This window comes from Pseudophryne corroboree, unplaced genomic scaffold, assembly GCF_028390025.1.
Source record: "Pseudophryne corroboree isolate aPseCor3 unplaced genomic scaffold, aPseCor3.hap2 scaffold_539, whole genome shotgun sequence".
Taxonomy (NCBI): domain Eukaryota; kingdom Metazoa; phylum Chordata; class Amphibia; order Anura; family Myobatrachidae; genus Pseudophryne; species Pseudophryne corroboree.
This window is the reverse complement of record NW_026970140.1, coordinates 219497-247183: the sequence shown is the minus strand read 5'-3', so window position 1 is coordinate 247183 and position 27687 is coordinate 219497. Positions and strand designations below refer to the sequence as shown.

General features: G+C 42.7%; 9 non-coding genes and 1 pseudogene across 9 annotated transcripts; all 10 read left to right on the top strand.

The window, feature by feature from the left end:
• Positions 1-10243: 10243 nt before the first annotated feature.
• LOC135031975 (U1 spliceosomal RNA) lies at positions 10244-10407 on the top strand. Its single transcript, XR_010227548.1, has one exon. It is a non-coding gene; the product is annotated as a U1 spliceosomal RNA (small nuclear RNA).
• Positions 10408-10559: 152 nt separating this feature from the next.
• LOC135031990 (U1 spliceosomal RNA) lies at positions 10560-10722 on the top strand. Its single transcript, XR_010227561.1, has one exon. It is a non-coding gene; the product is annotated as a U1 spliceosomal RNA (small nuclear RNA).
• A 655-nt stretch (positions 10723-11377) lies between these two features.
• Positions 11378-11541, top strand: LOC135032112 (U1 spliceosomal RNA). The gene has a single exon (XR_010227668.1). It is a non-coding gene; the product is annotated as a U1 spliceosomal RNA (small nuclear RNA).
• A 6730-nt stretch (positions 11542-18271) lies between these two features.
• On the top strand, positions 18272-18435 carry LOC135032115 (U1 spliceosomal RNA). The gene has a single exon (XR_010227671.1). It is a non-coding gene; the product is annotated as a U1 spliceosomal RNA (small nuclear RNA).
• Positions 18436-18587: 152 nt separating this feature from the next.
• LOC135032034 (U1 spliceosomal RNA) lies at positions 18588-18722 on the top strand (annotated as a pseudogene).
• A 702-nt stretch (positions 18723-19424) lies between these two features.
• LOC135032101 (U1 spliceosomal RNA) lies at positions 19425-19588 on the top strand. The gene has a single exon (XR_010227657.1). It is a non-coding gene; the product is annotated as a U1 spliceosomal RNA (small nuclear RNA).
• Positions 19589-19740: 152 nt separating this feature from the next.
• LOC135032014 (U1 spliceosomal RNA) lies at positions 19741-19903 on the top strand. The gene has a single exon (XR_010227581.1). It is a non-coding gene; the product is annotated as a U1 spliceosomal RNA (small nuclear RNA).
• A 671-nt stretch (positions 19904-20574) lies between these two features.
• Positions 20575-20738, top strand: LOC135032105 (U1 spliceosomal RNA). The gene has a single exon (XR_010227661.1). It is a non-coding gene; the product is annotated as a U1 spliceosomal RNA (small nuclear RNA).
• Positions 20739-20890: 152 nt separating this feature from the next.
• LOC135032045 (U1 spliceosomal RNA) lies at positions 20891-21053 on the top strand. Its single transcript, XR_010227604.1, has one exon. It is a non-coding gene; the product is annotated as a U1 spliceosomal RNA (small nuclear RNA).
• Positions 21054-21724: 671 nt separating this feature from the next.
• LOC135032111 (U1 spliceosomal RNA) lies at positions 21725-21888 on the top strand. Its single transcript, XR_010227667.1, has one exon. It is a non-coding gene; the product is annotated as a U1 spliceosomal RNA (small nuclear RNA).
• Positions 21889-27687: the final 5799 nt, after the last annotated feature.

The following is a 27687-nucleotide window of genomic DNA, read 5'->3' as shown; positions in this document are numbered from 1 at the left end:
ATCTTACAAAAACTCTCCACATTATTGACTTTTTAAAATGTTTCTAGGAATCGTTCTAGATGAATGCTTATTAGCCTTTGTCAGTATGTACTTTTGCAAAGTGTCGCTGTGGCGCAATCAGTTAGTGTGTAAGGCTATTAACCAAAAGGTTGGTGGTTCAATCCCACCCAAGGACTTAATTGACCTTGTTATCAAATTTTGGTGATCTTTAAGTAGACAAGTCAAAATTTCAAACCCCCTGTTATGGTGTAGGGTACCTGGCCTTCTCTGATGTAGTTAGATTTGATTCAGTGATTTTATAAAAACAGCTAGGAAGCACAATTTAGCAGTGGGTTGCAGAGAAAAAGAAATATGCTGGCAGAAAAATCCAATTGAGTGATTAAACAGCTCTTCATTTTCTGGCTTTATTTTTATGCTAACTAATTTGTTCTCTGAAAAGTGTCCACAAAGCCAAGTATCTGATTAACATATTTGTAGGGATGGTTTTTCATCTATTACTAAATTAAACTTGCTTCATTGGAAAGGCAGCAAGATGCATCCTCATTTCAATATCTACTGAAATAATACAGGTTGACACCAGGAAACATTAACGCCACTGCATCCTTGCTGCTTTCTCATGTGGAAGTCTGTTTAATGTGAAAACAAGGTGATATCTAATTAGCACACAGGTAAGGAATTAAGAAAATCTTTATTTAAGGGTGAAGATGTTTCTCACATAATCGTTGCCCCAATGCATCATTGAAATTCAAGCTGGAAAGATGATTTTAATGTATCACTTGTACATTTTGTATTGCTCTTCTGGTGACAATGTAGTTTGTTTTTGTCAATTACCATTTTAATAATAGGGTAAAGAAAATTAAGTGGATTTTTGAAAGAAAACAATACTGTCAATATACTATTAAAACAAATTAAAATGGTAAAAGTTATTGTACTTTAAGTAAAAATAAAAGCTAAAATATCAATCCCAGTTTTGGATTACTTTAATGAACAAAAAAAAATGCATATAGCAAAGGATAGTTTCAATCTGCCTACCTCTGGGTTATGGGCCCAGCATGCTTCCATTGCAGTACTCTGCTGCACATTTAAGTGCAAGAGATCCTGAAGCACTCACTCATCATGCGAAAGTACCAATGTGTTTCTTCATTGGTTGCTGGAAGAAACATCTTACAAAAACTCTCCAGATTATTGACTTTTTAAAGTTTTTCTAGGAAACGTTCTAGATGAATGCTTATTAGTCTTTGTCAGTATGGACTTTTTGCAAAGTGTCTCTGTGGCGCAATCTGTTAGTGTGTTCAGCTATTAATCAAAAGGTTGGTGGTTCAATCCCACCCAGGGACGTAATTGACCTTGTGATCAGATTTTGGTGATATTTAAGTAGACAAGTCAAAATTGCAAACCCTCTCTTATGGTGTAGGGTACCTGGCCTTCTCTGATGTAATCAGAGTTAGATTTGATTAAGTGATTTTATAAAAAAAACAGCTAGGAAGCACAATTTAGCAGTGGGTTGCAGAGAAAAAGAAAAATGCTGGCAGAAAAATCCAATTGAGTGATTAAACAGCTCTTCATTTTCTGGCTTTATTTTTATGATAACAAATTTGTTCTCTGAAAAGTGTCCACAAAGCCAAGTATCTGATTAACATCTTTGTAGGGATGGTTTTTCACCTATTACTAAATTAAACTTGCTTCATTAAAAAGGCAGCAAGATGCATCCTCATTTCAATATCTACAGAAATAATACAGGTTGACACCAGGAAACATTAACACCACTGCATCTTTGCTGTTTTCTCATGTGGAAGTCTGTTTAATGTGAAAACAAGGTGATATCTAATTAGCACACAGGTAAAGAATTAAGAAAATCTTTATTTAAGGGTGAAGATGTTTCTCACAAAATCGTTGCCCCAATGCATCATTGAAATTCAAGCTGGAAAGATGATTTTAATATATCACTTGTACATTTTGTATTGCTCTTCTGGTGACAATGTAGTTTGTTTTTGTCAATTACCATTTTAAAAATCGGGTAAAGAAAATTAATTGGATTTTTGAAAGAAAACAATACTGTCAATATACTATTAAAACAAATTAAAATGGTAAAAGTTATTGTACTTTAAGTAAAAATAAAAGCTAAAATATCAATCCCAGTTTTGGATTACTTTAATGAACAAAAAAAAATGCATATAGCAAAGGATAGTTTCAATCTGCCTACCTCTGGGTTATGGGCCCAGCATGCTTCCATTGCAGTACTCTGCTGCACATGTAAGTGCAAGAGATCCTGAAGCACTCACTCATCATGCGAAAGTACCAATGTGTTTCTTCGTTGGTTGCTGGAAGAAACATCTTACAAAAACTCTCCAGATTATTGACTTTTTAAAGTTTTTTTAGGAAACGTTCTAGATGAATGCTTATTAGTCTTTGTCAGTATTTACTTTTTGCAAAGTGTCTCTGTGGCGCAATTGGTTAGTGTGTTCAGCTATTAATCAAAAAGTTGGTGGTTCAATCCCACCCAGGGACATAATTGACCTTGTGATCAGATTTTGGTGATATTTAAGTAGACAAGTCAAAATTGCAAACCCCCTCTTATGGTGTAGGGTACCTGGCCTTCTCTGATGTAATCAGAGTTAGATTTGATTAAGTGATTTTATAAAAAAACAGCTAGGAAGAACAATTTAGCAGTGGGTTGCAGAGAAAAAGAAAAATGCTGGCAGAAAAATCCAATTGAGTGATTAAACAGCTCTTCATTTTCTGGCTTTATTTTTATGATAACAAATTTGTTCTCTGAAAAGTGTCCACAAAGCCAAGTATCTGATTAACATTTTTGTAGGGATGGTTTTTCACCTATTACTAAATTAAACTTGCTTCATTGGAAAGGCAGCAAGATGCATCCTCATTTCAATATCTACGGAAATAATACAGGTTGACACCAGGAAACATTAACGCCACTGCATCTTTGCTGTTTTCTCATGTGGAAGTCTGTTTAATGTGAAAACAAGGTGATATCTAATTAGCACACAGGTAAGGAATTAAGAAAATCTTTATTTAAGGGTGAAGATGTTTCTCACAAAATCGTTGCCCCAATGCATCATTGAAATTCAAGCTGGAAAGATGATTTTAATATATCACTTGTACATTTTGTATTGCTCTTCTGGTGACAATGTAGTTTGTTTTTGTCAATTACCATTTTAAAAATCGGGTAAAGAAAATTAATTGGATTTTTGAAAGAAAACAATACTGTCAATATACTATTAAAACAAATTAAAATGGTAAAAGTTATTGTACTTTAAGTAAAAATAAAAGCTAAAATATCAATCCCAGTTTTGGATTACTTTAATGAACAAAAAAAAAATGCATATAGCAAAGGATAGTTTAAATCTGCCTACCTCTGGGTTATGGGCCCAGCATGCTTCCAGTGCAGTACTCTGCTGCACATGTAAGTGCAAGAGATCCTGAAGCACTCACTCATCATGCGAAAGTACCAATGTGTTTCTTCATTGGTTGCTGGAAGAAACATCTTACAAAAACTCTCCAGATTATTGACTTTTTAAAGTTTTTCTAGGAAACGTTCTAGATGAATGCTTATTAGTCTTTGTCAGTATGTAATTTTTGCAAAGTGTCTCTGTGGCGCAATCGGTTAGTGTGTTCAGCTATTAATCAGAAGGTTGGTGGTTCAATCCCACCCAGGGACGTAATTGACATTGTGATCAGATTTTGGTAATATTTAAGTAGACAAGTCAAAATTGCAAAACCCCTCTTATGGTGTAGGGTACCTGGCCTTCTCTGATGTAATCAGAGTTAGATTTGATTAAGTGATTTTATAAAAAAAACAGCTAGGAAGCACAATTTAGCAGTGGGTTGCAGAGAAAAAGAAAAATGCTGGCAGAAAAATCCAATTGAGTGATTAAACAGCTCTTCATTTTCTGGCTTTATTTTTATGATAACAAATTTGTTCTCTGAAAAGTGTCCACAAAGCCAAGTATCTGATTAACATCTTTGTAGGGATGGTTTTTCACCTATTACTAAATTAAACTTGCTTCATTGGAAAGGCAGCAAGATGCATCCTCATTTCAATATCTACGGAAATAATACAGGTTGACACCAGGAAACATTAACGCCACTGCATCTTTGCTGTTTTCTCATGTGGAAGTCTGTTTAATGTGAAAACAAAGTGATATCTAATTAGCACACAGGTAAGGAATTAAGAAAATCTTTATTTAAGGGTGAAGATGTTTCTCACAAAATCGTTGCCCCAATGCATCATTGAAATTCAAGCTGGAAAGATGATTTTAATATATCACTTGTACATTTTGTATTGCTCTTCTGGTGACAATGTAGTTTGTTTTTGTCAATTACCATTTTAATAATCGGGTAAAGAAAATTAATTGGATTTTTGAAAGAAAACAATACTGTCAATATACTATTAAAACAAATTAAAATGGTAAAAGTTATTGTACTTTAAGTAAAAATAAAAGAGCAAAAATATCAATCCCAGTTTTGGATTACTTTAATTAACAAAAAAAAAATGCATATAGCAGAGGATAGTTTCAATCTGCCTACCTCTGGGTTATGGACCCAGCATGCTTTCATAACAGTACTCTGCTGCACATGTAAGTGCAAGAGATCCTGAAGCACTCACTCATCATGGGAAAGTACCAATGTGTTTCTTCATTGGTTGATGGAAGAAACATCTTACAAAAACTCTCCAGATTATTGACTATTTAAAGTTTTTATAGGAAACGTTCTAGATGAATGCTTATTAGCCTTTGTCAGTATGTACTTTTGCAAAGTGTCGCTGTGGCGCAATCAGTTAGTGTGTACAGCTATTAACCAAAAGGTTGGTGGTTCAATCCCACCCAGGGACATAATTGACCTTGTTATCAGATTTTGTTGATCTTTAAGTAGACAAGTCAAAATTTCGAAAACCCCTGTTATGGTGTAGGGTACCTGGCCTTCTCTGATGTAATCAGAGTTAGATTTGATTCAGTGATTTTATAAAAACAGCTAGGAAGCACAATTTAGCAGTGGGTTGCAGAGAAAAAGAAATATGCTATCAAAAAAATCCAATTGAGTGATTAAACAGCTCTTCATTTTCTGGCTTTATTTTTATGCTAACAAATTTGTTCTCTGAAAAGTGTCCACAAAGCCAAGTCTCTGATTAACACCTTTGTAGGGATGGTTTTTCACCTATTACTAAATTAAACTTGCTTCATTGGAAAGGCAGCAAGATGCATCCTCATTTCAATATCTACTGAAATAATACAGGTTGACACCAGGAAACATTAACGCCACTGCATCCTTGCTGCTTTCTCATGTGGAAGTCTGTTTAATGTGAAAACAAGGTGATATCTAATTAGCACACAGGTAAGGAATTAAGAAAATCTTTATTTAAGGGTGAAGATGTTTCTCACAAAATCGTTGCCCCAATGCATCATTGAAATTCAAGCTGGAAAGATGATTTTAATATATCACTTGTACATTTTGTATTGCTCTTCTGGTGACAATGTAGTTTGTTTTTGTCAATTACCATTTTAATACTCGGGTAAAGAAAATTAAGTGGATTTTTGAAAGAAAACAATACTGTCAATATACTATTAAAACAAATTAAAATGGTAAAAGTTATTGTACTTTAAGTAAAAATAAAAGCTAAAATATCAATCCCAGTTTTGGATTACTTTAATGAACAAAAAAAAAATGCATATAGCAAAGGATAGTTTCAATCTGTCTACCTCTGGGTTATGGGCCCAGCATGCTTCCATTGCAGTACTCTGCTGCACATGTAAGTGCAAGAGATCCTGAAGCACTCACTCATCATGCGAAAGTACCAATGTGTTTCTTCATTGGTTGCTGGAAGAAACATCTTACAAAAACTCTCCAGATTATTGACTTTTTAAAGTTTTTCTAGGAAACGTTCTAGATGAATGCTTATTAGTCTTTGTCAGTATATTCTTTTTGCAAAGTGTCTCTGTGGCGCAATCGGTTAGTGTGTTCAGCTATTAATCAAAAGGTTGGTGGTTCAATCCCACCCAGGGACGTAATTGACCTTGTGATCAGATTTTGGTGATATTTAAGTAGACAAGTCAAAATTGCAAACCCCCTCTTATGGTGTAGGGTACCTGGCCTTCTCTGATGTAATCAGAGTTAGATTTGATTAAGTGATTTTATAAAAAAACAGCTAGGAAGCACAATTTAGCAGTGGGTTGCAGAGAAAACGAAAAAGGCTGGCAGAAAAATACAATTGAGTGATTAAACAGCTCTTCATTTTCTGGCTTTATTTTTATGATAACAAATTTGTTCTCTGAAAAGTGTCCACAAAGCCAAGTCTCTGATTAACACCTTTGTAGGGATGGTTTTTCACCTATTACTAAATTAAACTTGCTTCATTGGAAAGGCAGCAAGATGCATCCTCATTTCAATATCTACTGAAATAATACAGGTTGACACCAGGAAACATTAACGCCACTGCATCCTTGCTGCTTTCTCATGTGGAAGTCTGTTTAATGTGAAAACAAGGTGATATCTAATTAGCACACAGGTAAGGAATTAAGAAAATCTTTATTTAAGGGTGAAGATGTTTCTCACAAAATCGTTGCCCCAATGCATCATTGAAATTCAAGCTGGAAAGATGATTTTAATATATCACTTGTACATTTTGTATTGCTCTTCTGGTGAAAATGTAGTTTGTTTTTGTCAGTTACCATTTTAATAATCGGGTAAAGAAAATTAATTGGATTTTTGAAAGAAAACAATACTGTCAATATACTATTAAAACAAATTAAAATGGTAAAAGTTATTGTACTTTAAGTAAAAATAAAAGCTAAAATATCAATACCAGTTTTGGATTACTTTAATGAACAAAAAAAAAATGCATATAGCAGAGGATAGTTTCAATCTGCCTACCTCTGGGTTATGGACCCAGCATGCTTCCATTACAGTACTCTGCTGCACATGTAAGTGCAAGAGATCCTGAAGCACTCACTCATCATGGGAAAGTACCAATGTGTTTCTTCATTGGTTGATGGAAGAAACATCTTACAAAAACTCTCCAGATTATTGACTATTTAAAGTTTTTCTAGGAAACGTTCTAGATGAATGCTTATTAGCCTTTGTCAGTATGTACTTTTGCAAAGTGTCGCTGTGGCGCAATCAGTTAGTGTGTACGGCTATTAACCAAAAGGTTGGTGGTTCAATCCCACCCAGGGACGTAATTGACCTTGTTATCAGATTTTGGTGATCTTTAAGTAGACAAGTCAAAATTTCAAAAACCCCTGTTATGGTGTAGGGTACCTGGCCTTCTCTGATGTAATCAGAGTTAGATTTGATTCAGTGATTTTATAAAAACAGCTAGGAAGCACAATTTAGCAGTGGTTTGCAGAGAAAAAGAAATATGCTGGCAAAAAAATCCAATTGAGTGATTAAACAGCTCTTCATTTTCTGGCTTTATTTTTATGCTAACAAATTTGTTCTCTGAAAAGTGTCCACAAAGCCAAGTATCTGATTAACATCTTTGTAGGGATGGTTTTTCACCTATTACTAAATTAAACTTGCTTCATTGGAAAGGCAGCAAGATGCATCCTCATTTCAATATCTACTGAAATAATACAGGTTGACACCAGGAAACATTAACGCCACTGCATCCTTGCTGCTTTCTCATGTGGAAGTCTGTTTAATGTGAAAACAAGGTGATATCTAATTAGCACACAGGTAAGGAATTAAGAAAATCTTTATTTAAGGGTGAAGATGTTTCTCACAAAATCGTTGCCCCAATGCATCATTGAAATTCAAGCTGGAAAGATGATTTTAATATATCACTTGTACATTTTGTATTGCTCTTCTGGTGACAATGTAGTTTGTTTTTGTCAATTACCATTTTAATAATAGGGTAAAGAAAATTAAGTGGATTTTTGAAAGAAAACAATACTGTCAATATACTATTAAAACAAATTAAAATGGTAAAAGTTATTGTACTTTAAGTAAAAATAAAAGAGCAAAAATATCAATCCCAGTTTTGGATTACTTTAATTAACAAAAAAAAATGCATATAGCAGAGGATAGTTTCAATCTGCCTACCTCTGGGTTATGGGCCCAGCATGCTTCCATTGCAGTACTCTGCTGCACATGTAAGTGCAAGAGATCCTGAAGCACTCACTCATCATGGGAAAGTACCAATGCGTTTCTTCATTGGTTGATGGAAGAAACATCTTACAAAATCTCTCCAGATTATTGACTTTTTAAAGTTTTCTAGGAAACGTTCTAGATGAATGCTTATTAGCCTTTGTCAGTATGTACTTTTGCAAAGTGTCTCTGTGGTGCAATCGGTTAGTGTGTTTGGTTATTAACCAAAGGGTTGGTGGTTCAATCCCACCCAGGGATGTTATTGACCTTGTCATCAGATTTTGGTGATCTTTAAGTAGACAAGTCAAAATTTCAAACCCCCTCTTATGGTGTAGGGTACCTGGCCTACTCTGATGTAATCAGAGTTAGATTTGATTAAGTGATTTTATCAAAAAACAGCTAGGAAGCACAATTTAGCAGTGGGTTGCAGAGAAAATGAAATATGCTGGCAGAAAAATCCAATTGAGTGATTAAACAGCTCTTCATTTTCTGGCTTTATTTTTATGCTAACAAATTTGTTCTCTGAAAAGTGTCCACAAAGCCAAGTATCGGATTAACATCTTTGTAGGGATGGTTTTTCACCTATTACTAAATTAAACTTGCTTCATTGGAAAGGCAGCAAGATGCATCCTCATTTCAATATCTACTGAAATAATACAGGTTGACACCAGGAAACATTAACGCCACTGCATCCTTGCTGCTTTCTCATGTGGAAGTCTGTTTAATGTGAAAACAAGGTGATATCTAATTAGCACACAGGTAAGGAATTAAGAAAATCTTTATTTAAGGGTGAAGATGTTTCTCACAAAATCGTTGCCCCAATGCATCATTGAAATTCAAGCTGGAAAGATGATTTTAATATATCACTTGTACATTTTGTATTGCTCTTCTGGTGACAATGTAGTTTGTTTTTGTCAATTACCATTTTAATAATAGGGTAAAGAAAATTAAGTGGATTTTTGAAAGAAAACAATACTGTCAATATACTATTAAAACATATTAAAATGGTAAAAGTTATTGTACTTTAAGTAAAAATAAAAGAGAAAAAATATCAATCCCAGTTTTGGATTACTTTAATTAACAAAAAAAAAATGCATATAGCAGAGGATAGTTTCAATCTGCCTACCTCTGGGTTATGAACCCAGCATGCTTTCATTACAGTACTCTGCTGCACATGTAAGTGCAAGAGATCTTGAAGCACTCACTCATCATGGGAAAGTAACAATGTGTTTCTTCGTTGGTTGATGGAAGAAACATCTTACAAAAACTCTCCAGATTATTGACTTTTTAAAGTTTTTCTAGGAAACGTTCTAGATGAATGCTTATTAGCCTTTGTCAGTATGGACTTTTGCAAAGTGTCTCTGTGGCGCAATTGGTTAGTGTGATTGGTTATTAACCAAAGGGTTGGTGGTTCAATCCCACCCAGGGATGTAATTGACCTTGTTATCAGATTTTGGTGATCTTTAAGTAGACAAGTCAAAATTTCAAAAACCCCTGTTATGGTGTAGGGTACCTGGCCTTCTCTGATGTAATCAGAGTTAGATTTGATTCAGTGATTTTATAAAAACAGCTAGGAAGCACAATTTAGCAGTGGTTTGCAGAGAAAAAGAAATATGCTGGCAAAAAAATCCAATTGAGTGATTAAACAGCTCTTCATTTTCTGGCTTTATTTTTATGCTAACAAATTTGTTCTCTGAAAAGTGTCCACAAAGCCAAGTATCTGATTAACATCTTTGTAGGGATGGTTTTTCACCTATTACTAAATTAAACTTGCTTCATTGGAAAGGCAGCAAGATGCATCCTCATTTCAATATCTACTGAAATAATACAGGTTGACACCAGGAAACATTAACGCCACTGCATCCTTGCCGATGATAACCTCAAGTTGGGTCATTCGGTGCTGCAGAGTCGTACGCACTCTTCCACCCGTTCAAGAGCTTTGGTATAACCCCATGGTTCTTAATGTGACCCCAGCATCCTCTAGGTCGTATGAGAAAATAGGATTTTAATACCTACCGGTAAATCCTTTTCTCTTAGTCTGTAGAGGATGCTGGAGTTCCCTTGTGCTGCCTCAGTTGAATCTCCTTTACTTGACAGAGATGTGCCTGAGCAGCGGCCCTCCCCAGCCCTATCCCAAATCATACTTATTTTGCATAGGAGATACCATGGTCATGAAGATTATTCTCCCAGGGTGAGGTTCATTCATTGCATTCTGGGTATGCTGACCTCTGTGATTTCCCCAAATGTGGGTAACTCGACTGCATTATTTGTGGTAGTGGGGGACTGTGTTTGTGTTTTCCTCTGGTCAGCTCTGGTAAAAGTCAGATTTCTTTGTTTCAGATCTTCCTCTAGCCTTGTTCTTCTTTCGAGAGTTCCCTTGTGCTGCCTCAGTTGGATCTCCTTCACTTGACAGGGGGGTGCCCGAGCAGCGACCCTCCCCAGCTCAAGCCCAACTCCTACTTACCTGCCAGGTGAGATACTATGATCATGAAGGTGCTTCTCCCAGGGCAAGGCTCACCCATTGCACTCTGGGTGTGCTGCCCCTGCGATTTCCCCAAATGTGGGAAACTTGACTGCATAATTTGTGTTTCCCCTGGTCGGCTCTCGTATAATTCAGATCTCTTTGTCTCAGGTCTCTCTCCAGCCTAGTTTGCTGTCTGTTTCCACTTCTTTTTTCTTGAGCCCCTCCCTTTTATACCCTTGTGCACTATCCTGACTTCTCCTCCTGTCTGCTTACTTTGTGCCTTCCAATGCACAATGCAAACTACACACCCTTTTACTTGCCTTACAGAGCAGCTCTGGAGCTGTTACAGTGCCAAGCTGCTGTAAGAAATCAGCTTGAATGCTTCAGGGGCTGGGGCATTGTCAACATGAGCCCCACACCGAAGGAGGGTGGGGGTGTTTAATGCGAACTAAGGGTCATCCAAGCGCCGCAAAAGGCCGCCATGCCCTGCATACCCCTTTTCTCTTTTCATATACAGATGAGGGTTCCAGCCAACTTTGGCCCACTGCTTGGATGACATCACCGTATGCAAATCCATCTTCTGCAGAACTTCCCCCAGGAATGCTTGTACTAGTTGTTGCATTTGGTTTGTTGTTTGGGGGTGCTTCAGTATTAGGCAGCCTTCTGCCCTCCCATGTTCATCTGAAAATATGTGTTCTCCCTGCAGTTGTTGTCTCCAGATGAGAGTTCCCTTGTGCTGCCTCAGTTGAATCTCCTTTACTTGACAGAGATGTGCCTGAGCAGCGGTCCTCCCCAGCCCTATCCCAAATCATACTTATTTTGCATAGGCGATACCATGGTCATGAAGATTGTTCTCCCAGGGTGAGGTTCATTCATTGCATTCTGGGTATGCTGACCCCTGTGATTTCCCCAAATGTGGGAAACTCGACTGCATTATTTGTGGTAGTGGGGGACTGTGTTTGTGCTTTCCTCTGGTCAGCTCTGGTAAAAGTCAGATTTCTTTGTCTCAGATCTTCCTCTAGCCTTGTTCTTCTTTCGAGAGTTCCCTTGTGCTGCCTCAGTTGGATCTCCTTCACTTGACAGGGGGTGCCCGAGCAGCAATCCTCCACAGCTCTGGCCCAACTCCTACTTACCTGCCAGGAGAGATACTATGATCTTCACTGTTAGGGCAATCAGGATGTGGAATTCCCTGCCAGGGAAGGTGGTAATGGCGGACTCTAATTGGATTTAAAAAAGGAATGAATACATTTCTGAATGAAAAAGCTATCCAAGGTTATAATACTTAAAATATCAACATGGTTAATCCGGGGGTAACATGAGTTGTAGTAGCTAACTAGTCATAAAACATTATTCAGCAAGTATGTAGAATCATCACAACTTAAAACAGGTTGAACACGATGGGCAATTTGCCTCTATTCAACCTCAAAAACTATGTTACTATATGTTACTATATTACTATGTTACTGTAGTATACAGAACACCACAATGCAATGAGCAGTGATAGTGAGCACTGATGAGGATACTAGAACTGACACTGAGCAGCAAGATGCAGCACTGGACTATTAGTAATGTACTGTAGTATGCTGAGCACAACAATGCAGCACAAGACAATGAGCAGTGATACTGAGCACTGATGAGGATACTACTGAGAACTGACACTGAGCAGGAGAGACACACTACTAGTATTACTGAGCAGCAATAAGTATCCACTGATACTGAGCACTGATATTGAGATTTCCACTGAGAGAACATAGCCACGTCCTCTCCGCTCTCTCTTCAATGCACGAGTAAAAATGGCGGCAACGCGCAGCTCTTTATATGGAATCCGAATCTCGCGAGAATCCGACAGCGGGATGATGACATTTTCCCTTGTTCAGGTTTTCCGAGTCAGGCGGGAACAACCGAGCCTGCCTCGTACCAGTGTAAACCACGTGGAGTTCGTGGGGAATTCGGTTCTCGGAGAACCGAACCCGCTCCTCTCTACCTTATACCCATCAATTTTTTTTATTTTCAATCTAAGCCCCTGCAGTTTTCTGTAAGCATCTGCTTTGCTATGATGATCAACAAGTCACAAGGGCAAACACTCAGGGCTTGAGGCGTAGATCTTAGGACCAGCTGCTACAAGCATGGCAGAGGTGTCACTATCACTGGTGACACCCAGAGAGGTGGCGAGGGAGATTGTAATGCAGTGCGCGCAGATAAGCAGCGCAATGGTAAAAAGGAGGCATGGTTTCATAGGAAGGGGCGTGGCCTGGTGGCCTGAATCTACATTTTGTTGCTCCGGGTGTCCCGGGGGTTGGGGGCTGCACCGGGGACTAGTGTGTGAGCGGTGCTGGCTCCTGCACAGTGACATGGCATGGCCACTAGAGATGTGCACCGGAAATTTTTCGGGTTTTGTGTTTTGGTTTTGGGTTCGGTTCCGCGGCCGTGTTTTGGGTTCGAACGCGTTTTGGCTAAACCTCACCGAATTTTTTTTGTCGGATTCGGGTGTGTTTTGGATTCGGGTGTTTTTTTCAAAAAACCCTAAAAAACAGCTTAAATCATAGAATTTGGGAGTCATTTTGATCCCAAAGTATTATTAACCTCAATAACCATAATTTCCACTCATTTTCAGTCTATTCTTAACACCTCACACCTCACAATATTATTTTTAGTCCTAAAATTTGCACCGAGGTCGCTGGATGACTAAGCTCAGTGACCCAAGTGGCCGACACAAACACCTGGCCCATCTAGGAGTGGCACTGCAGTGTCACGCATGATGGCCCTTCCAAAAAACACTCCCCAAACAGCACATGACGCAAAGAAAAAAAGAGGCGCAATGAGGTAGCTGTGTGACTAAGCTCAGCGACCCAAGTGGCCGACACAAACACCTGGCCCATCTAGGAGTGGCACTGCAGTGTCACGCAGGATGGCCCTTCCAAAAAACACTCCCCAAACAGCACATGATGCAAAGAAAAAAAGAGGCGCAATGAGGTAGCTGTGTGACTAAGCTCAGCGACCCAAGTGGACGACACAAACACCTGGCCCATCTAGGAGTGTCACTGCAGTGTCACGCAGGATGGCCCTTCCAAAAAACACTCCCCAAACAGCACATGATGCAAAGAAAAAAAGAGGCGCAATGAGGTAGCTGTGTGACTAAGCTCAGCGACCCAAGTGGCCGACACAAACACCTGGCCCATCTAGGAGTGGCACTGCAGTGTCACGCAGGATGGCCCTTCCAAAAAACACTCCCCAAACAGCACATGACGCAAAGAAAAATAAAAGAAAAAAGAGGTGCAAGGTGGAATTGCCTTGGGCCCTCCCACCCACCCTTATGTTGTATAAACAGGACATGCACACTTTAACCAACCCATCATTTCAGTGACAGGGTCTGCCACACGACTGTGACTGAAATGACGGGTTGGTTTGGACCCCCACCAAAAAAGAAGCAATTAATCTCTCCTTGCACAAACTGGCTCTATAGAGGCAAGATGTCCACCTCATCATCCTCCGATTCATCACCGTGTACATCCCCCTCCTCACAGATTATCAATTCGTCCCCACTGGAATCCACCATCTCAGCTCCCTGTATACTTTGTGGAGGCAATTGCTGCTGGTCAATGTCTCCACGGAGAAATTGATTATAATTCATTTTAATGAACATCATCTTCTCCACATTTTCTGGAAGTAACCTCGTACGCCGATTGCTGACAAGGTGAGCGGCGGCACTAAACACTCTTTCGGAGTACACACTTGTGGGAGGGCAACTTAGGTAGAATAAAGCCAGTTTGTGCAAGGGCCTCCAAATTGCCTCTTTTTCCTGCCAGTATACGTACGGACTGTCTGACGTGCCTACTTGGATGCGGTCACTCATATAATCCTCCACCATTCTTTCAATGGTGAGAGAATCATATGCAGTGACAGTAGACGACATGTCCGTAATCGTTGGCAGGTCCTTCAGTCCGGACCAGATGTCAGCATCAGCAGTCGCTCCAGACTGCCCTGCATCACCGCCAGCGGGTGGGCTCGGAATTCTGAGCCTTTTCCTCGCACCCCCAATTGCGGGAGAATGTGAAGGAGGAGCTGTTGACCGATCAAGTTCCGCTTGACTTGATAATTTTCTCACCAGCAGGTCTTTGAACCCCTGCAGACTTGTGTCTGCCGGAAAGAGAGATACAACGTAGGTTTTAAATCTAGGATCGAGCACGGTGGCCAAAATGTAGTGCTCTGATTTCAACAGATTGACCACCCGTGAATCCTGGTTAAGCGAATGAAGGGCTCCATCCACAAGTCCCACATGCCTAGCGGAATCGCTCTGTCTTAGCTCCTCCTTCAATGTCTCCAGCTTCTTCTGCAAAAGCCTGATGACGGGAATGACCTGACTCAGGCTGGCAGTGTCTGAACTGACTTCACGTGTGGCAAGTTCAAAAGGTTGCAGAACCTTGCACAACGTTGAAATCATTCTCCACTGCGCTTGAGACAGGTGCATTCCACCTCCTATATCGTGGTCAGATGTATAGGCTTGAATGGCCTTTTGCTGCTCCTCCATCCTCTGAAGCATATAGAGGGTTGAATTCCACCTCGTTACCACTTCTTGCTTCAGATGATGGCAGGGCAGGTTCAGGCGTTTTTGGTGTTGCTCCAGTCTTCTGTACGTGGTGCCTGTACGCCGAAAGTGTCCCGCAATTCTTGTGGCCACCGACAGCATCTCTTGCACGCCCCTGTCGTTTTTTAAATAATTCTGCACCACCAAATTCAAGGTATGTGCAAAACATGGGACGTGCTGGAATTTGCCCAGATATAATGCACGCACAACATTGCTGGCGTTGTCCGATGCCACAAATCCACAGGAGAGTCCAATTGGGGTAAGCCATTCTGTGATGATCTTCCTTAGTTGCCGTAAGAGGTTTTCAGCTGTGTGCGTATTCTGGAAAGCGGTGATACAAAGCGTAGCCTGCCTAGGAAAGAGTTGGCGTTTGCGAGATGCTGCTACTGGTGCCGCCGCTGCTGTTCTTGCGGCGGGAGTCAATACATCTACCCAGTGGGCTGTCACAGTCATATAGTCCTGAGTCTGCCCTGCTCCACTTGTCCACATGTCCGTGGTTAAGTGGACATTGGGTACAACTGCATTTTTTAGGACACTGGTGAGTCTTTTTCTGAGGTCTGTGTACATTTTCGGTATCGCCTGCCTAGAGAAATGGAACCTAGATGGTATTTGGTACCGGGGACACAGTACCTCAATCAAGTCTATAGTTGGCTCTGAAGTAATGATGGATACCGGAACCACGTTTCTCACTGCCCAGGATGCCAAGGCCTCAGTTATCCGCTTTGCAGCAGGATGACTGCTGTGATATTTCATCTTCCTTGCAAAAGACTGTTGGACAGTCAATTGCTTGGTGGAAGTAGTAAAAGTGGTCTTACGACTTCCCCTCTGGGATGACCATCGACTCCCAGCAGCAACAACAGCAGCGCCAGCAGCAGTAGGCGTTACACTCAAGGATGCATCGGAGGAATCCCAGGCAGGAGAGAACTCGTCAGAATTGTCAGTGACATGGCCTGCAGGACTATTGGCATTCCTGGGGAAGGAGGAAATTGACACTGAGGGAGTTGGTGGGGTGGTTTGCGTGAGCTTGGTTACAAGAGGAAGGGATTTACTGGTCAGTGGACTGCTTCCGCTGTCGCCCAAAGTTTTTGAACTTGTCACTGACTTATGATGAATGCGCTGCAGGTGACGTATAAGGGAGGATGTTCCGAGGTGGTTAACGTCCTTACCCCTACTTATTACAGCTTGACAAAGGCAACACACGGCTTGACACCTGTTGTCCGCATTTCTGTTGAAATACTTCCACACCGAAGAGCTGATTTTTTTGGTATTTTCACCAGGCATGTCAATGGCCATATTCCTCCCACGGACAACAGGTGTCTCGCCGGGTGCCTGACTTAAACAAACCACCTCACCATCAGAATCCTCCTTGTCAATTTCCTCCCCAGCGCCAGCAACACCCATATCCTCCTCATCCTGGTGTACTTCAACACTGACATCTTCAATCTGACTATCAGGAACTGGACTGCGGGTGCTCCTTCCAGCACTTGCAGGGGGCGTGCAAATGGTGGAAGGTGCATGCTCTTCACGTCCAGTGTTGGGAAGGTCAGGCATCGCAACCGACACAATTGGACTCTCCTTGTGGATTTGTGATTTTGAAGAACGCACAGTTCTTTGCTGTGCTTTTGCCAGCTTAAGTCTTTTCATTTTTCTAGCGAGAGGCTGAGTGCTTCCATCCTCATGTGAAGCTGAACCACTAGCCATGAACATAGGCCAGGGCCTCAGCCGTTCCTTGCCACTCCGTGTGGTAAATGGCATATTGGCAAGTTTACGCTTCTCCTCCGACGATTTTTATTTAGATTTTTGAGTCCTTTTTTTACTGATCTTTTGTGTTTTGGATTTTACATGCTCTGTACTATGACATTGGGCATCGGCCTTGGCAGACGACGTTGATGGAATTTCATCGTCTCGGCCATGACTAGTGGCAGCAGCTTCAGCACGAGGTGGAAGTGGATCTTGATCTTTCCCTATTTTTGGAACCTCAACATTTTTGTTCTCCATATTTTAATAGGCACAACTAAAAGGCACCTCAGGTAAACAATGGAGATGGATGGATACTAGTATACTTATGGATGACGAGTGACTGACGACACAGAGGTAGCTACAGCCGTGGACTACCGTACTGCGTCTGCTAGTATAGAGATGATAATTAATGATATAAAAAAAAAATATATATAACTACTGTAGGTATATATAATATAATGACGGACCTGGTGGACACTGTCAGCAGACTGCTAAACTACTAGTATGAAGAAGATAGAAAAAAACTTCCACCACAGGTAGGTAGGTATACAATTATGGACGAGCACTGACGACACAGAGATAGCCACAGCCGTGGACTACCGTACTGCGTCTGCTAGTATAGAGATGATAATTAATGATATAAAAAAAAATATATATAACTACTGTAGGTATATATAATATAATGACGGACCTGGTGTAATTCAGATCTCTTTGTCTCAGGTCTCTCTCCAGCCTAGTTTGCTGTCTGTTTCCACTTCTCTTTTCTTGAGCCGCTGCCTTCTATGCCCTTGTGCACTCTCCTGACTTCTCCTGTCTGCTTACTTTGTGCCTTCCAACGCACAATGCAAACTACAGGTAGTGCTGCAGGGCCGACACCCTTTTACCTTGCCTTACAGAGCAGCTCTGGAGCTGTTACAGTGCCCAGCTGCAGCAAGAAATCAGCTTGAATGCTTCAGGTGCTGGGGCATAGCCAACAAGAGCCCCACACCGACGGAGGGTGGAGGTGTTTAATGCAAACTAGGGGTCAGCCAAGCGCCGCAAAAGGCCGCCATGCCCTGCATGCCCCTTTTCTCTTTTCATATGCAGACGAGGGTTGAAGCCAACTTTGACCCACTGCTTGGATGACATCACCATATGCAAATCCATCTGCGGCAGGCCTTCCCCCAGGAATGCTTGCACTAGTTGTTGCATTTGGTTTGTTGTTTGGGGGTGCTTCAGTATTAGGCAGCCTTCTGCCCTCCCATGTTCATCTGAAAATATGTGTTCTCCCTGCAGTTGTTGTCCCCAGATGAGAGTTCCCTTGTGCTGCCTCAGTTGAATCTCCTTTACTTGACAGAGATGTGCCTGAGCAGCGGCCCTCCCCAACCCTATCCCAAATCATACTTATTTTGCATAGGAGATAACATGGTCATGAAGATTGTTCTCCCAGGGTTAGGTTCATTCATTGCATTCTGGGTATGCTGACCTCTGTGATTTCCCCAAATGTGGGAAACTCAACTGCATTATTTGTGGTAGTGGGGGACTGTGTTTGTGCTTTCCTCTGGTCAGCTCTGGTAAAAGTCAGATTTCTTTGTCTCAGATCTTCCTCTAGCCTTGTTCTTCTTTCAAGAGTTCCCTTGTGCTGCCTCAGTTGGATCTCCTTCACTTGACAGGGGGGTGCCCGAGCAGCGACCCTCCCCAGCTCTAGCCCAACTCCTACTTACCTGCCAGGTTAGATACTATGATCATGAAGTTGCTTCTCCCAGGGCAAGGCTCACCCATTGCACTCTGGGTGTGCTGCCCCTGCGATTTCCCCAAATGTGGGAAACTTGACTGCATAATTTGTGTTTCCCCTAGTCGGCTCTCATATAATTCAGATCTCTTTGTCTCAGGTCTCTCTCCAGCCTAGTTTGCTGTCTGTTTCCACTTCTTTTTTCTTGAGCCCCTCCCTTCTACACCCTTGTGCACTATCCTGACTTCTCCTCCTGTCTGCTTACTTTGTGCCTTCCGATGCACAATGCAAACTACAGGTAGTGCTGCAGGGCCCACACCCTTTTACTTGCCTTACAGAGCAGCTCTGGAGCTGTTACAGTGCCAAGCTGCTGAAAGAAATCAGCTTGAATGCTTCAGGGGCTGGGGCATGGCCAACATGAGCCCCACACCGAAGGAGGGTGGGGGTGTTTAATGCGAACTAAGGGTCATCCAAGCGCCGCAAAAGGCCGCCATGCCCTGCATACCCCTTTTCTCTTTTCATATGCAGATGAGGGTTCCAGCCAACTTTGGCCCACTGCTTGGATGACATCACTGTATGCAAATCCGTCTTCTGCAGACCTTCCCCCTGGAATGCTTGAACTAGTTGTTGCATTTGGTTTGTTGTTTGGGGGTGCTTCAGTATTAGGCAGCCTTCTGCCCTCCCATGTTCATCTGAAAATATGTGTTCTCCCGGCAGTTGTTGTCCCCAGATGAGAGTTCCTTTGTGCTGCCTCAGTTGAATCTCCTTTACTTGACAGAGATGTGCCTGAGCAGCGGCCCTCCCCAGCCCTTTCCCAAATCATACTTATTTTGCATAGGAGATACCATGGTCATAAAGATTGTTCTCCCAGGGTGAGGTTCATTCATTGCATTCTGGGTATGCTGACCCCTGTGATTTCCCCAAATGTGGGAAACTCAACTGCATTATTTGTGGTAGTGGGGGACTGTGTTTGTGTTTTCCTCTGGTCAGCTCTGGTAAAAGTCAGATTTCTTTGTCTCAGATCTTCCTCTAGCCTTGTTCTTCTTTCGAGAGTTCCATTGTGCTGCCTCAGTTTGATCTCCTTCACTTGACAGGGGGGTACCCAAGCAGCGACCCTCCCCAGCTCTAGCCCAACTCCTACATACCTGCCAGGTGAGATACTATGATCATGAAGGTGCTTCTCCCAGGGCAAGGCTCACCCATTGCACTCTGGGTGTGCTGCTCCTGCGATTTCCCCAAATGTGGGAAACTTGACTGCATAATTTGTGTTTCCCCTGGTCGGCTCTCGTATAATTCAGATCTCTTTGTCTCAGGTCTCTCTCCAGCCTAGTTTGCTGTCTGTTTCCACTTCTCTTTTCTTGAGCCGCTGCCTTCTATGCCCTTGTGCACTCTCCTGACTTCTCCTGTCTGCTTACTTTGTGCCTTCCAACGCACAATGCAAACTACAGGTAGTGCTGCAGGGCCCACACCCTTTTACTTGCCTTTCAGAGCAGCTCTGGAGCTGTTACAGTGCCCAGCTGCTGCAAGAAATCAGCTTGAATGCTTCAGGGGCTGGGGCATAGCCAACATGAGCCCCACACCGACGGAGGGTGGAGGTGTTTAATGCGAACTAAGGGTCATCCAAGCGCCGCAAAAGGCCGCCATGCCCTGCATACCCCTTTTCTCTTTTCATATGCAGATGAGGGTTCCAGCCAACTTTGGCCCACTGCTTGGATGACATCACCGTATGCAAATCCGTCTTCTGCAGACCTTTTCCCAGGAATGCTTGTACTAGTTGTTGCATTTGGTTTGTTGTTTGGGGGTGCTTCAGTATTAGGCAGCCTTCTGCTCTCCCATGTTCATCTGAAAATATGTGTTCTCCCTGCAGTTGTTGTCCCCAGATGAGAGTTCCCTTGTGCTGCCTCAGTTGAATCTCCTTTACTTGACAGAGATGTGCCTGAGCAGCGGCCCTCCCCAGCCCTATCCCAAATCATACTTATTTTGCATAGGAGATACCATTGTCATGAAGATTGTTCTCCCAGGGTGAGGTTCATTCATTGCATTCTGGGTATGCTGACCCCTGTGATTTCCCCAAATGTGGGAAACTCGACTGCATTATTTGTGGTAGTGGGGGACTGTGTTTGTGCTTTCCTCTGGTCAGCTCTGGTAAAAGTCAGATTTCTTTGTCTCAGATCTTCCTCTAGCCTTGTTCTTTTTTCGAGAGTTTCCTTGTGCTGCCTCAGTTGGAGCTCCTTCACTTGACAGGGGGGTGCCCGAACAGCGACCCTCCCCAGCTCTAGCCCAACTCCTACTTACCTGCCAGGTGAGATACTATGATCAGGAAGGTGCTTCTCCCAGGGCAAGGCTCACCCAATGCACTCTGGGTGTGCTGCTCTTACGATTTCCCCAAATGTGGGACACTTGATTACATAATTTGTGTTTCCTCTGGTCGGCTCTCGTATAATTCAGATCTCTTTGTCTCAGGTCTCTCTCCAGCCTAGTTTGCTGTCTGTTTCCACTTCTCTTTTCTTGAGCCGCTCCCTTCTATGCCCTTGTGCACTATCCTGACTTCTCCCGTCTGCTTACTTTGTGCCTTCCAAAGCACAATGCAAACTACAGGTAGTGCTGCAGGGCCCACACCCTTTTACTTGCTTTACAGAGCAGCTCTGGAGCTGTTACAGTGCCCAGCTGCTGCAAGAAATCAGCTTGAATGCTTCAGGGGCTGGGGCATAGCCAACATGAGCCCCACACCGAAGGAAGGTGGAGGTGTTTAATGCGAACTAGGGGTCATCCAAGCGCCGCAAAAGGCCGCCATGCCCTGCACACCCCATTTTTATTTTCATATGCAGACGAGGGTTGAAGCCAACTTTGACCCACTGCTTGGATGACATCACCATATGCAAATCCATCTGCTGCAGGCCTTCCCCCAGGAATGCTTGCACTAGTAGTTGCATTTGGTTTATTGTTTGGGGGTGCTTCAGTATTAGGCAGCCTTCTGCCCTCCCATGTTCATCTGAAAATATGTGTTCTCCCTGCAGTTGTTGTCCCCAGATGAGAGTTCCCTTGTGTTGCCTCAGTTGAATCTCCTTTACTTGACAGAGATGTGCCTGAGCAGCGGCCCTCCCCAGCCCTATCCCAAATCATACTTATTTTGCATAGGAGATACCATGGTCATGAAGATTGTTCTCCCAGGGTGAGGTTCATTCATTGCACTCTGGGTATGCTGACCCCTGTGATTTCCCCAAATGTGGGAAACTCGACTGCATTATTTGTGGTAGTGGGGGACTGTGTTTGTGCTTTCCTCTGGTCAGCTCTGGTAAAAGTCAGATTTCTTTGTCTCAGATCTTCCTCTAGCCTTGTTCTTCTTTCGAGAGTTCCCTTGTGCTGCCTCAGTTGGATCTCCTTCACTTGACAGGGGGTGCCCGAGCAGCAATCCTCCACAGCTCTAGCCCAACTCCTACTTACCTGCCAGGTGAGATACTATGATCTTCACTGTTAGGGCAATCAGGATGTGGAATTCCCTGCCAGGGAAGGTGGTAATGGCGGACTCTGTAATTGGATTTAAAAAAGGAATGGATACATTTCTGAATGAAAAAGCTATCCAAGGTTATAATACTTAAAATATCAACATGGTTAATCCGGGGGTAACATGAGTTATAGTAGTTAACTAGTCATAAAACATTATTCAGCAAGTATGTAGAATCATCACAACTTAAAACAGGTTGAACACGATGGGCAATTTGCCTCTATTCAACCTCAAAAACTATGTTACTATATGTTACTATATTACTATGTTACTGTAGTATACAGAACACCACAATGTAATGAGCAGTGATAGTGAGCACTGATGAGGATACTAGAACTGACACTGAGCAGCAAGATGCAGCACTGGACTATTAGTAATGTACTGTAGTATGCTGAGCACCACAATGCAGCACAAGACAATGAGCAGTGATACTGAGCACTGATGAGGATACTACTGAGAACTGAAACTGAGCAGGAGAGACACACTACTAGTATTACTGAGCAGCAATAAGTAACCACTGATACTGAGCACTGATATTGAGATTTCCACTGAGAGAACATAGCCACGTCCTCTCCGCTCTCTCTTCAATGCACGAGTAAAAATGGCGGCAACGCGCAGCTCTTTATATGGAATCCGAATCTCGCGAGAATCCGACAGCGGGATGATGACATTTTCCCTTGTTCAGGTTTTCCGAGTCAGGCGGGAACAACCGAGCCTGCCTCGGACCAGTGTAAACCACGTGGAGTTCGTCGGGAATTCGGTTCTCGGAGAACCGAACCCGCTCCTCTCTACCTTATACCCATCAATTTTTTTATTTTCAATCTAAGCCCCTGCAGTTTTCTGTAAGCATCTGCTTCGCTATGATGATCAACAAGTCACAAGGGCAAACACTCAGGGCTTGAGGCGTAGATCTTAGGACCAGCTGCTACAAGCATGGCAGAGGTGTCACTATCACTGGTGACACCCAGAGAGGTGGCGAGGGAGATTGTAATGCAGTGCGCGCAGATAAGCAGTGCAATGGTAAAAAGGAGGCATGGTTTCATAGGTAGGGGCGTGGCCTGGTGGCCTGAATCTACATTTTGTTGCTCCGGGTGTCCCGGGGGTTGGGGGCTGCACCCGGGGACTAGTGTGTGTGCGGTGCTGGCTCCTGCACAGTGACAGTGCATGGCCACCGAGCATGACGCCTCCATTCTTGACCATGCTGTAATTGCAGTCGCACTGCAGTTCAGCGTGATCATATAAAATGGTGTAGCCTCCTGCTGGTGCAGACTGTATGTGCGCGCAGGAAGCCGCCACCATTTTTGTGATCACAGCGGCTGAATGTAATGTCATACAGCCGCTGTGACCACGCCCCCTGTGTCTCCTCCGTTGCAGACCCCATTTTGAAGCCTTGCCCCCGCACCGCTCCATCCCTGACTTGGAAATGGAGTGTTGCTGACCCCCCTCTCCCCCCCCCCCGCCCCGATTGACAGGCAGAGGCGATCGCATTCTCTGCGGGGTGCCGCAGAAAATGCAGGCACATGCGTATGCTCTTAGCAATTTTTGCAGTTGGATCGCTTATTGTGATTGCAATCCAACCTGAATCAGGCCCTATTACCTATCACAATGCGCTGCGGGCAGTACAAAATTGGGTTAATATAGGAGTAAAACTCCCAGACCTGTGCTCCTTAACTGTACCTGGTGGCTAGTGGAGCGGCTGCCCAGTAATCAGTGTCCACGCCAGTGCGCACACGGTCCACCCCCTACGGCCACGCTCCCCTTCATCAGCGGCCTCGTGATCCGGAAGGGCGGTGTGTGTGTGACTGACCTTAGGAAGAAACTGGAGCCTCCGCTGCAGTGACCCAGCAACCAGGGCACGGGAGTATACAGCGCCGCTGGGAGTGATGAAGCTGCAGTAAAGATGTCTATTAGACCTAGCCTGCTGCAGCCCTTGTAGATTCTCATAAAACAAGTTCTTCTTTTCTTGTCAAAATTAATAGCTAAGAATAGGCTGCTTGAGGCAGGCCCCTGTTAAGAGGCCTGCTACTGAAGGCACCAACTACAAACTGAGCTCCCTGTTCATGGAAGCGGGGTTATAGAGGAGAATGCACTGAGCATCTTGGGAACAGTCAAAAGCTTTGAGCCGGTTGGTGCCTCAGATCAAGATCCTACTCTACACCCCAATGTGAATCCTTGTGGAGTCCAGTGTACCCCACAGAAGAAATTAATGTGTCACACCCATTGGCAGCAACCTTAGAATAGCTGCTGACGGGCACAATTGAGAAAGGAAGGGGGGGGGGGACATTTGAATCCAGCACATAGATGCAATTCAAATATGTAATTTGTACCTTCCTATTTTAAAATATAATGGATGAACCTCACCCTGTGAGAACAATCTTCATGATCAAGAGATCTCATATGCAAAATAAGTATGAGTTGGGATAGGGCTGGGGAGGGTGGCTGCTCGGGCAGCCCCTCCCCCGTCAAGTTAAGGAGATTAAACTGAGGACGCACAAGGGAACTCTCGTCTGGGGACAACAACTGCAGGGAGACCACATCTGTTCAGATGAACATGGGAGGGTGGAAGGCTGCCTAATATTGAAGCACCATCAAATATCAAACCATATGCAACAACTAGTACAAGCATTCCAGGGGGAAGGTCTGCAGAAGACGGATTTGCATACGGTGATGTCATCCAAGCAGTGGACCAAAGTTGGCTGGAACCCTCATCTGCATATGAAAAGAGAAAAGGGGCATGCAGGGCATGGCGGCCTTTTGCGGTGCTTGGATGACCCCTAGTTCGCATTAAACACCCCCACCCTCCTTTGGTGTGGGGCTCATGTTGGCCATGCCCCATCCCCTGAAGCATTCAAGCTGATTTCTTGCAGCAGCTGGGCACTGTAACAGCTCCAGAGCTGTTCTGTAAGGCAAGTAAAAGGGTGTGGGCCCTGCAGCACCACCTGTAGTTCGCATTGTGCGTTGGAAGGCACAAAGTAAGCAGACGGGAGGAGAAGTCAGGATAGTGCTCAAGGGCATCCTTTTCTCTTAGTCCGTAGAGGATGCTGGGGTCACATTAAGAACCATGGGGTATAGACGGGATCCGCAAGAGACATGGGCACTTTAAGACTTTCAAAGGGTGTGAACTGGCTCCTCCCTCTATGCCCCTCCTCCAGACTCCAGTTATAGGAACTGAGCCCAGGGAGACGGACATTTCGAGGAAAGGATTTATTGTTAAACTAAGGTGAGCATCTTACCAGCTCACACCTTAAGCATGCCGCAGAACGTGGCATTCAACAGAACACAAGCCAACGGCATGAACAATTGCAGCAAAAAGCTGACCAGAACCATAACACAACATGTGTATAACCACAAGTAATAACTGCAGACACAGTATGGACTGGGACGGGTGCCCAGCATCCTCTACGGACTAAGAGAAAAGGATTTACCGGTAGGTATTAAAATCCTATTTTCTCATACGACCTAGAGGATGCTGGGGTCACATTAAGAACCATGGGGTTATACCAAAGCTCTTGAACGGGTGGGAGAGTGCGTACGACTCTGCAGCACCGAATGACCCAACTTGAGGTTATCATCAGCCAAGGTATCAAACTTGTAAAACTTAGCAAAAGTGTTTACTAAATAGCTGCTCGGCAAAATTGCAATGCCGAGACTCCCCGACCAGCTGCCCAGGATGAACCCACCTTTCTAGTAGAATGGGTCTTCACCTATTTCAGTAACGGCAATCCTGCCGTGGAATGAGCATGCTGAATCTTACCACAGATCCAGCGCATAATGGTCTACATGGAAGCAGGACACCCAATCCTGTTGGGAGCATACAGGACAAACAGAGCCTCTGTTTTCCTAATCTGAACCATTCTGGTGACATAAATTTTCAAAGTTCTGACCACAGCCAGAGACTTTGACTCAACGAAGGTGTCAGTGGCCAAAGGCACCATGTGGAAAGATGAACCACCTTCGGCAGAAATTGTTGACGTGTCCTCAATTCTGCTCTATCTTCATGAAAGATCAAATAAAGGCTCTTGTGATACTGCATGGTTTGTACTGTTTTCCATGTGCTCCCAGATCTTTCAAGCAAGTAGCATGGTCAAGAAAGTTCTGTTTGAAAAGTAACAACATTTACTGTCATTGTTATAGAATTTGGGAGAAAAAACAAGAAGAAATCTGCACTGTTGACGCACTGGACAGAATGAATGAATCATAAAATATAACCTTTATTAAGTATGTATTAAAATTGGATAAATATTAATATTATTATCCCAAACTGCAGTGAAACATAAAGGTTAAAATCACAGAACTAACATACATGTGCATAAGAAGAATAAAGAGATGTGAAAAAAAGGTTTAAAAAGCGTGTCCGTGTGTGATTATTTTTGAAGGCACAACCCTGGCGGGGTTGTTTATATAGATATATATGTTGCTAATAATCACTTTCTAGCGTAATGTTATTAAATAGCTGTTAGTATCTATGTCGTCAGGTACCACTGGGTCGTATCCTATATACTCCCTTCACTCAATAGGGGTTACCTCCCGGGAAGCCATCCCCATTGGCGAATTTGTGGGGGTGATTGAGTATAACCGGTAAGCTAACCTCCAATTTGTGGGGTGCTTAGGTAGATGGGGATCACTTATTTCTCTGTGTCCCCTAAGACTATATTCCTAAATTCAATACCATAGGGGGATAGCTTTCTATATCGGATAAGGAATCACTTGATAGGGAAATCTCTATGCATCATGGAAAGATCATATTTATTAATATCCAAACTAAAAAAATGATGAATAGCTTTAATTTAGCTGTTTAGATATAGTTAATTGGCGAGATATACCAACAGGTGCGGTTGCCTTAAGGAATATGGCAATTCCAATATAAATAGCAGCCCTCCTTCATATAATCAGCCAGATCTTATTAAATCTGGTCCAGATATAGCCGTTCAGATATACTTAATTGACAACATATATCAATCGGTGGGGTTGCCTTAAGGAATATAGCAATTCCAATTCTCATATAAATAGCAACCTTCCTTCATATATTCAGCCAGATCTTATTTAATCTGATCTAGGCGTAGGCAATAATGCTTTCCTTAGAGGTATAGCCACCTCAATTCTTATTAGGAAGCAAAGTGTCTGTCATAATGGTTTATCCAATTCATCTAAGAAATAATATATTCCATGTGTCAGAGATTCATTACTCTCTATTTACACTGTTAAAGAGTTAATTCTTATTATGTTACAGTGTAATGAAATTATCATATAGGGAGATGTGGCAATTCCATGTGCTATATATATAATAACCCTTAGTGGTCCAGATTCCACAATGAGGAATTTTCTTATAAACCGCTGAAACACACAGCTGTTTGACTGACTTCCAAATATATCTATCTCACTTTGTAACAGTCTTATGATAGAGAAACTGTTACATATTCGGTCACTTAGTTATCTAAAGGTAAACAGACTCAGTGTGAGGGTAATATAATATATCAAATGCGCTGTCAATAATCGTGGTAACTGGTGTAATAATGTGGTATATTGAGTATGCTAGTAAGGCATATAACTGCTCTCCAGCCTTTAAGTGTTACCAATCA